Source organism: Antechinus flavipes, chromosome 5 (genome assembly GCF_016432865.1).
Source record: "Antechinus flavipes isolate AdamAnt ecotype Samford, QLD, Australia chromosome 5, AdamAnt_v2, whole genome shotgun sequence".
NCBI lineage: Eukaryota > Metazoa > Chordata > Mammalia > Dasyuromorphia > Dasyuridae > Antechinus > Antechinus flavipes.
In genome coordinates, this window is record NC_067402.1 from 61,064,028 (window position 1) to 61,075,539 (window position 11,512).

The window sequence follows — 11,512 nt, forward strand, 5'->3', positions numbered from 1 at the left end:
AATATTTTGCAAATACCATGCAAGATGGGGCAAAGAGATAGAAAGAAAAAGAAAGGTCGTTGGTAAAGCTGGAGAAGATATGGGAGTAGACAATTTAAGTATACTTAGATAGCAACCACCCACAAATGCTAATTTAGAGGGTAAAAGGAAGGGCTTTACCACACATACTCCGCGGTTAGTTTTGAACTGTGTTTCAGATGTTAGAGAGTAGGAAATAGTTTACTCTCCAAGAAAAGAATGCATACATGAAACTGCATCAAACAGGACTCAAATGGATTAAGACTTCTAGATACAGCTATATATATGCATATACACATATTGTGTATATACATATTTACACACGCATATATATATTATATATAAATTATGTGTGTCTGTATACACACACACATAATTTAAAGAAATTTTACTGGACCTGCATTTTTAGCACTTTGCATTTTACCATCTTTAAGAGTTTTCCAGGACACTGAAAGGTTAACTTGGAAAGAGGAATAATGGTGGGGTATATGCCAGAAAGAGAACTGGAAAGCAGGTTTTTCTGACTCAGGGTGGCTCTCTATATCCATTATGCCATGATTTAAAAAAAAAAAAGTCCTTTACCCCTCTATTTTCCTAAGGCACACATTAGACCATGTTATTCCCCCAAATTTCTGTGGCTCCTGATTGACTCCAGAATAAATACAAACTTCTTTGTATTCCAGCCTTATTTATTACTTTCTTACATACTCCATATTCTAGGCAAATTGAATATATGGACCATTCTCCAAATTTGACATTCTTATTTCCTACAGCACAGACTCATTCTTGGAAAAGAGCATCTTCTTAATTTCTGTAGTTTCCAAAGGCTTGTTTTCCTTCAGAGCTGAGGTATTACCTCCCTCATTAAGCTTTTCCTGATTCACCTGCTCCCCATAATTGTCAGTGCTATCTTCTCCTCCAGTTGCCTTAGTTGTCATTCTTAAATGTGTTGTGTCCTCCAGCCCCATTCCCACCACCTTATACATACCCATAGGATAGAAAGCTCCTTGAGGGCTGGGACCATTTGCCTTTTTTATTCATATTCCTCAGATCCAGCACATAGTACCTTATACATAGTAGGTGCTTAATAATGGTCATTGGATTGTGTTAAGGATTTCAAATCATAGTATTTTAATATATATATTATATATAATTATATTATTACTTTTTGTAATCCTTAGAACCCTGGGAGGTAGGAAAAGGTGGTGGTGTTTAGTGATTCAACTATTACTGATTCTTCATGACCCTATAGAGCTTAGCACATCAGGCTCTTCTATCCTCCTCTATCTCTGGAAGTCCAGCCAAGCTCATGTTTGTTGTTTCCATGTTGGAGTAGGTCTGTTAGAGTTGAAGCCCCTTGGAGTAACTAAAAAGATTTCAGATGGAAAGTGCCATCCCCATACAAAGAGAGAGCTCTGGAGACTGAATGTGGAGCAAAACATAGTATTTTCATCTTTGTTTTTGTTATTGTTTGTTTGCTTGGTTTTTTCCTTGTGTTTTTTTTTTTTCCCCCTTTTGGTCTTATTTTTTTTTTATGCTGCATGAAGAATGTGGAAATATGCTTAGAAGAATTGCTCATGTTTAATCTATGTCAGATTGCTTACTGTCTAAGGGAAAAGGGAAGAGAGGGAGAAAAATTTGGAAGATAAGGTTTGTAAAGGTAAGTGTTGAAAACTATGTCCATATACTGGGGAAAATACTGTTAAAAAAGAAAGAAAGAGAGGTTTCAGCGTCATCTCTTATATAAATTTTCCAAAGGTTTTGTTAATCTTAAAATTTAAAAGTTGTCAATATGACAATTCATTGTTGTACAGATTCATATAACCCCATAGGTTAAATTATAAACCTCAAAGATAACCCCACCCAAAGGTAATATATCCAAGTAGAAAGGAGAAAAAGGGAGTCAAGGCATTCCCTTAGATTCTATTTCTACCTCTGGTGTGATCTTGAACAAATAAATTCTCTAGTCCTCCTTTTCTTTTCCTATAAATGAGAATAATAATACCTTGCTCCATCTACCTTACTAGATTGATGTGAGGATCAAATAAGGTAATAGATGTGAAAACACTTTGAAAAATTAGAAGTCATGTAAACAAGCATTTATTAATGGCCTACTATGTGCCAGGGACTGAACTATAAAAAACAAGGTATAATTATTGTAACAATCGATAGGACGAGTTGATCTGATTTCCCAAAAATAAGATTATAAATATACTCAACTATATCTGTATCCTGATACTATTGAGGAAAAAGATTTTTTCCAATATTTTTTTACATTTATTTATTTTATTTTTTTTGGATGAGGCAATTGGTGTTAAGTGACTTGCTTAGGGCTACACAGTGGGGAATGTTAAATGTCTGAGGTCAAATTTGAATTCAAGTCCTCTTGACTGCAGGACCAGTGCTATTTGCCCTGCACCATCTAGCCACCCTAATAGTAATCTTTTAATGACAACTCTGAGAGAAACAATTTTTCTTTAACTTCAATCCAGTGGAGATGTTTCCTTACTGGGCATGTTATTAGTAAAATTTTGAATAATGATTGAATTTTTACTAAGGTAAGTTTTGAGTATAGCAAATTAGATAGAATTGAAAGAATTCCTGTAAATAATCGCCTTAATATGAAATCTGGTGGTCACCATCTTCTACTCTCCATTTTCTAGGACCATGATTATCCAATCTAGGACTTATCTATACTTTTGATTTTTTTTATTTCCCCCCCCACCCTCATGCCAGTCTCCACCATTTCACTCATTAGCACCTCCACCAGAGGGAGGGCAAGGGAAGGAAAAAGAGAAAAACTTAAGTTATACTTGGGTACTTTCTTGTTAACAACTCTAGTTAAAGTAGAAGAGATTGTACTTTTTTAAAAAGTAAAAAGAAGATTGGGCTATCTGTAGATTTTACACTGATAATACTGTCCCTATTAACCATAGATAATCAAGAGCTGACAATACTACCATTTCCAGAAAATGCAGGTCTTTTCTTCTCACTGATGTATCAGATAAATGCATGGTTCTCTTATGAATTAACTTTCTGCCGTTTTTTTTTTTTTTTTTTTTTTTTAATCTTTATGGTGCTTCTTTTAAATACTCCCAGAAATTGTTACAGCTACACAATAACAATTTCTACCAAATACCATATAAATGTGATATCTATCCCACCAATAGCCCAATTACATTGTTTAGGGACAAATATTATTCATTGTGGATCTCATCTGGGAATAATGTCAGAGCCAGGACTAGAATCCAGGTAGCCTAGGTCCTAGTCTAATATTAATCTATCATCATAGAGAAGAGAGCACCAGTTCAATTTCAGAACCCAGTAGTTGGACAGTTTAGAGCTACAAATGATTGTCTGTAAATCAACAGATTGAATAATACAGATAAAACTTTATAATTTGGGATAAAGCCTTTGCAAGGCTGTGATTTTGATGCATTTACCTAATAATAGTCAAAAGAGGAAGACATTCTTGTGGTCATAAAAAAATGCCATGAACTTTAAGTCTCTTTTTTATATAAAAACCAAATGGGTAAGTAACATTAATCTTTCTTTAAAAGTAATACTGAATTGAATTTAAAACAGCTACTGAAATCCCCCTGATGACTATAATTTGGAATGATGGCCATTCTTCTACAAAAAGAATTCTAGTGACTCTCTTCACTCATTTTCCCTATGCCCATTAAATGGATTGCCTTGTTTTCTTATACAGAAAGTAAATAGTTTGCTTATTTGATTGATGGATTTGTTAAACATTGAACTTATATATGTCCACATAATTATTTTCTTAGAGTATAAATTATTAGAGGGCAATAACTCATAGGATATCCTGAAAATAGTCTAGATAATTCAATTTAATTAAAAAATTATTAAGTACCTCTTAAGCACAAAGCACTGAACTAGGCCCCAGGAATACCAGCAGAGATAAAAAGGAAACAATCTCTGTTCTCAGGAAGCTATCCTCAACATATCTTTCCAACCATTGCACCTACTACATTCTAACACTTTATACTCATGTGAAGTTGATTTTTTGTCCTCTGAGCATTCATTCACCCAATGCTCATCTTTCCCTCAGAATCGTCCCTCAGAAATTTTTCCCTCAGAATTAAGTATTTACTTATATGCAGCTCAGTATCCAAGCTGAGTTGCTAAGTTCAAATTCAAGGTCACTCCATAATTAGAAATATATAGTCCATGGCATAATCATTGTGTTCATACCAGACATTTTTTCTTTGAACTCACTTTGCCTCCAACACCAATGTCTTTATATCCTTAAAAATTTGAAATGTTTTCTTAAGAAAAAAGTTTGTCTCCCTTTTATAATCAGAATGCTGACAATGACATATCAGTGCACATTTTTCTTTTTTAGAAAATATGATTTTCTCAAATGAAGGTGGCCTAGCTGTACCTGATCTAAAATTATGTTATAAAGCAGCAGTCACCAAAACCATTTGGTATTGGCTAAGAAATAGATTAGTTGATCAATGGAAAAGATTAGGTTCACAAGACAGAAGAGTCAATTATAGCAATCTAGTGTTTGACAAACCCAAAGATCCTAACTTTTGGGATAAGAATTCATTATTTGATAAAAACTGCTGGGATAATTGGAAATTAGTATGGCAGAAATTAGGCATGGACCCACACTTAACACCGTATACCAAGATAAGCTCAAAATGGGTCCATGACCTAGGCATAAAGAACGAGATTATAAATAAATTAGAGGAACATAGGATAGTTTATCTCTCAGACTTGTGGAGGAGAAAGAAATTTGTGAACAAAGATGAACTAGAGACCATTACTGATCACAAAATAGAAAATTTTGATTATATCAAATTAAAAAGCCTTTGTAACAAACAAAACTAATGCAAACAAGATTAGTAGGGAAGCAACAAACTGGGAAAACATCTTCACAGTTAAAGATTCTGATAAAGTCCTCATTTCCAAAATATATAGAGAACTGACTCAAATTTATAAGAAATCAAGCCATTCTCCAATTGATAAATGGTCAAAGGATATGAACAGACAATTTTCTGATGATGAAATTGAAACCATTACCACTCATATGAAAGAGTGTTCCAAATCATTATTGATCAGAGAAATGCAAATTAAGACAACTCTGAGATACCACTACATACCTGTCAGATTGACTAAGAAGACAGGAAAAAATAATGATGAATGTTGGAGGGGATATGGGAAAATTGGGACACTGATGCATTGTTGGTGGAGTTGTGAACGAATCCAACCATTCTGGAGAGCAATTTGGAACTATGCTCAAAACATTATCAAACTGTGCATACTCTTTGATCCAGCAGTGTTACTTCTGGGCTTATATCCCAAAGAAATACTAAAGAAGGGGAAGGGACTTGTATGTGCCAAAATGTTTGTGGCAGCCCTGTTTGTAGTGGCTAGAAACTGGAAATTGAATGGATGCCCATCAATTGGAGAATGGCTGGGTAAATTGTGGTATATGAACGTTATGGAATATTATTGTTCTGTAAGAAATGACCAGCAGGACGAATACAGAGAGGCTTGGAGAGACTTACATGAACTGATGCTAAGTGAAATGAGCAGAACCAGGAGATCATTATACACTTCGACAACGATATTGTATGAGGATATATTCCGATGGAAGTGGATTTCTTTGACAAAGAGACCTAACTGAGTTTCAATTGATAAATGATGGACAGAAGCAGCTACACCCAAAGAAAGAACACTGGGAAACGAATGTGAACTATCTGCATTTTTGTTTTTCTTCCCAGGTTATTTTTACCTTCTGAATCCAATTCTCCCTGTGCAACAAGAGAACTGTTCGGTTCTGCAAACATATATTGTATCTAGGATATACTGCAACATATCTTAACATATATAGGACTGCTTGCCATCTAGGGGAGGGGGTAGAGTGAGGGAGGGGAAAAATCGGAACAGAAGCGAGTGCAAGGGATAATGTTGTTAAAAAATTACCCTGGCATGGATTCTGTCAATATAAAGTTATTATAAAATAAAATTTAAAAAAAGAAAATATGATTTTCACTTATGCTGGCCCCAATTTTACTTTTAACATCTGTGAAAATAACCACTTTCCACCAACCCACCAAGACATTTGCTGAAACAGCCTGTGAAAACAATGTTATCTGTGTATTCAAGGTACAACTGGAGGTTTGAGTAAGTGTGTTTTTGGTCACCTTAGGCATGGACACTTAAATTCCATCCATATTAGCCAGGAAACTCTGCCGGCAACTGACTTTAAGTACTATAGGCCCAATTCAGGTCAAGCTAGACTCTTCCAGAGTGTGCAGGCTTTCCATGTTATAGCTTCAAATGCAGCAAGTAAGAAGAGACATGTTAAGAATTCTTAATTCTTTAGGCCCATTAACACCTTTCCAAGTGACTTAATTGATAAAAGAGTCATACTGAGAATTGGTTTCTTCAAGGCTATCTAGTTCAATCCCTAGCTAATTGAGATATTCCTTCACATCATGTCTAATATATCTTCATCTAATTTTTTCTGTCTTCCTACCTCTGACCTCTAGATGAGAGAAAACATAATACCTTCTAAGATACCTGTTCTAGTTTTGAATAGTTCTAGTTATTAGAAATTTTAAAAATGTAATTTAAAAATTGCAGTTTTTACTCTTAGCTTTTAATCCTGACCTCTACTACCAAGCAGGTGAGCCTTTTGCCCAAATTTAGACCTCTATATCTTCCCATCTTCACACCTATGCAGTTTACCCTCCCATCAGAACCCTGGACTCTGCCACTGGGAAACCAACCTTTGATTGGGGAGTTTTCCCTTCATCTTGAACCAAATTAGGTCTTCAGTCCATTTCCCAACAATATCCACTTAGTATCTCTGTCCTCCCTTGACTTTATTGATCTGCTTCATGTATTAACTTTCTCTATTAAAACCTAAGCTCCTTGAGGACATGGACTTGTTCGCTTCTATTGCTTGGTACATAGTATATATTCAAAAACTTTATATCTAATCTTTCTTCATTGTGGCAACCCTTCAAGTCCTAAAAAAGAGAAAGCATATTCTTTCCTTCCTCCTATTTTTATCCCCAAATATTCACTTCTTTAGGCCAAATATTTAGCAATGTTTATTCAGCACTTTCTAATACAGGAATAACTAAGCTTAAAATACAGTATCTATAGGATCATAAATTTAAGGCCTGAAAGGATTGTAGAAGTCAACTAATCAAACCTCTTTATTTAATATACTAGGAAACTAAAACCTTGAGAAGCAACATGAGTTACACCAAGATACACAATTAGTAGGTAAGGAAAGATAGGTTTCAAACCTATGTCCTTGACTCCAAATTTTTGTTCATTAAACTTCAGATTGATAATTATTGTTTGGCCATTTTACTCATGTCCAACTCTGGGACTGTTCTAGAGAGTTGCCAATTTTTTAGTGGAAGGATTTATATATTGGGATCCTCTACAACAAAGTACAAACACAAGTAGAAAAACAAAATTTAGGCTAAATCTTTTGGGCTTAAATTTAAACATACATTATTCTTTTTGGCATTACTGAAAATGGAAAGTAGATTATGATTGTTTTCCATGTGCTATCCTTTCATATAAATAAATTTTTTTGTTTTGTTTTTTTTACAAGTTAAACATGGTAGAAATATATGTTAAATCCAATAAATGCATACATATTTATACAATTATCGTGCTGCACAAGAAAAATCAAATCAAACCAGTTTAAAAAAAAAAAAAAGAGAGAGAGAGAGAGAAGCAAAATAAAATGCAAGCAAACAACAAAAGGAGTGAAAATGCTATGTTGTGAATCACACTCAGTTTTCACAGTCCTCTCTCTGGTTGTAGATGGCTCTCTTCATCACTTAATTGAAACTGGTTTGAATCGTCTCATTCCTGAAGAGATCATAATTGATCATTGTATAATCTTGTTGTTGTCATGTATAATGATCTCCTGGTTCTGCTCATTTCATTTAGCATAGGTTCATGTAAATCTCTCCAGGCCTCTCTGAAATCATCCTACTGGTCATTTCTTACAGAACAATAATATTCCATAACTTTCATGTACCATAATTTATTCAACCATTCTCCAATTGATGAGCATCCATTCAGTTTCCAGTTTCTTGCCACTACAAAGATGGCTAACACAAACATTTTTGCACATGTGGATCCCTTTCCCTTCTTTAGTATCTCTTTGGGATATAAGCCCAGTAGAAACACTACTAGATCAAAGGGTATGCACAGTTTGATAACTTTTTGAGCATAGTTCCAAATTGCACTTCAGAATGGTTGGATCTGTTCACAGTTCCACCAACAATGCATCAGTGTCCCAGTCTTCCCACATCTCCTCCAACATTTGTCATTATCTTTTCCTGTCATCTTAGCCAATCTGAGAGGTGTATAGTGGTATCCAGAATTGTCTTAATTTACATTTCTCTCATCAATAGTGATTTAGAGCACCTTAAAAAATATTTATTCAATAAGTATTTATTAAGCATCTAGTATGTGTTAGGCACTCTCCTTATGGAGGATATAAAAACAGAACTGTCCCTGCCCACAAGGAGCATGTACATAGACAATTAAATACAAAACATATACAATATTGTTTCTTAGGAAAAGGTGTTAATAACTGGGAAGATCTGAATAAGCTGCTGGTAGGACATGGTGTTTGAACTAAACTTTGAATTAAGTCAAGGATTCTCTGAGGCAGAGATGAAGAAAAAGTGCATTCCAAGCAAGGAGATAACTTGTACAAAAGCGAAAACAGATAGAAGCAATGGATCATCATATCCTGGGAGCAGCAAGTAAGCCACTTTGCTGTAATATAGAGTGTATGAAGGAGAATAATGTGCAAAATGCTCAAAGAGGTAGACTGGAGCTTGATAATAAAGGGTTTTAAGAGCTGGGGGAAAAGGAGTTTATATTTTATTTTATATTATAGAAGCAATCATTGGAATTTTTTTGAATGGTATAATATCACATCTATGCACTGGGGTAGTTTGGATCATTTAGCTTTCTTTTCTATAGGGTAAATAATCTCAGTTCTGCTCATCAACAAATATTTATGTCTGGCTTGATTTAGTCTCTATGGGAGATTCTTTTAAAAATTATAGGACATCACTCCCACTTATAATTAACTTAAAATATGGTTAAGGAACATGAGAAGTGATCACTTGTGTGATTTAGATTGCATTTCCTTTAGCCATTTTTAAAATAGAATCTATATATAACTTTTCTTGTCATTTTCATAGCTTTGCTTTTTACAGAAAAATTTTACAGAAAAAAGTGTCTATTTACAGAAATTGCCTGTGTCCTAATTTTCCATTGTGTTGCTTCCCACATTCCTGATGCTGTACTACTACCTACCGAATTGTGCAGTCGATAGAGGCCTTGTTTTATCTTTGTATTCTCAGCACCTAGCATGGTGCCTTCCTTACATAGTTTGGGTGCTTAATAACAGTTCCTTGAATTGATTATATCTTGAGTTGTAGATTTCCAAAGGAAACATAATTGTTTAATAAGAACCTGATTAGGAAAGAAAATTTGCAAAATTGAAAAGGATTTCCTCAGCATGGGGAAACTGATATATCTTATTCCCTCGATGTGGAAAGAGTTGCCTAATGTTTATTGGCAAAGATTCTTAATCTGAAGCCAGTAAAATTGTTTGCTTGTTTAAATATATATATATATATATATATATATATATATAGTTAATCATTTTAATTTAATTAGTTCTCTTTATAGTCCTCTATATATTTTTTAAAATTTTATGCATTTAAAGCATAAAGTGGCTGATAAACTTCAACAGAGTGCCAAAGCAGTCCAGCATATACAAAAAGCTCAAGAATCCCTGAAATAAAGGTACAACTAGAAATGTAAAAGGTAGGACTTGAACCCTTTGCAGTCTGACTCTCATCTACCTTTCTAATCTCTGTTGTTCTCCATTTTACTCTAACTAGATTGCTACTTGTTCCTCCCATACATACCATTCCATTTCTACTTCCAATGCCTTTACACATTCCCTCCGTACCATCACTACCTCCCAAAAAGCACAACTAGGAGTTACCTTCCACTCAAGATATTTTCTGATTCCCCAGTTATTTTTGTGTTAATTTGTTTAGAGCACAGGTAGATTGTAACTAGGGTCAATTAGGTGGTGCAATGAATAGAGTACTGGGCCTTGAGTTAGGAAAACCTGAGTTCAAATTGGCTTTCCTATATGTACTCACTGTATGACTCTGAGCAAGTCACTTAACTCAGTTTGCCTCAGTTTCCTCATCTGTAAAGTGATCTGGAGAAGGAAATGGCAAACTATTCCAATATTTTTGCTAAGAAAACGCCAAAGGGGATCATGAAGAGTTGGGCAGGACTGAACAACAATGATTTTCCTTTTATAGAAGTTCCCCGCCAAGGTCAATAGGAGCTAGGCAGAGAACACCTGAGCAAGCACAGAGTGCCCTATGCCCAACCCCTCAGGTAGGAGAGGCAGTGAGAGGGAGAAGATAAGACCTATAAGATACCTATAAGATAAGACTTCACTGGGGTAAGGAATTCCTGGTGAGGGAATAGTCTTATCAATGAAAAACAGCAATTGTCTTAGTGGACTTGCTTAGTGGACTCAATAGTGGCCCATGTCCAGTCTTTATCAGTCAGCACAGAGTAGGTATTTACTTTTTTTAAAAATTTAAATGAATTGAATTATTGACACCTAGTCCAGGATTTTATCAATTACATCATGCTGCTCCTAGGGCAGAATATAATGATGGAAATTTCCTAACCTACTAGCAACCACCACCATGACTTTGTTTTTAATGATAAATAGAATTATGAAAGTCTTCAAATTTTCTAGTAAAATCATGTCAAATCTTCCAGAATTTTAATGTTTGTATAACTTTTCCCACCTATGTGAATTTGAGAAGGTAGCTAAAGCATTCTTATTGTTGAGACAATATAGGTATTCACTAGTTCCCAACTACATTGAGAGCTCCCTGAGATCAGGGACTGTTCCTGCTTGCTTTCTATCTTTAGCCTGATAGGTGCCTAATGAATGTGAACTTGACTCTGACAAACTTTGAACTTGCAGTATCCCCCATCATTGTTGTTTTTTCCAGCCTAGAGGGAGGAGTTGAGCAATTCAGTGAGTTTATTTGCCAAATAGGTCTAAATCCTATTCTGCCTGACTGTCTATTCATAAGTAACTTGTTTCTAAACCTGAGATATGTCATTACAGGAGTAATTTAAAATTTTATTTGCATAGTAGAAAATGCAGAATTATCAGGTCAGGACTTTGGATGATAAAAATGACTGTATAGCTGATAATCTGAAATAATCATAAAAAGCCAGGTGGTTATAGGATAGGACTGGTCAGGCTATGGAAGTCATCAGACTCCCTGTGCTTCAAAACATATTAAAGGTTTAATTTTAGAGTTTTAGTCTTAGAGAAAAAGAGATTTTAGGATGACTTTATTTAACCAAGGAATGTGAGCTGTTCCATTGAGGCTTTATAAAGCCG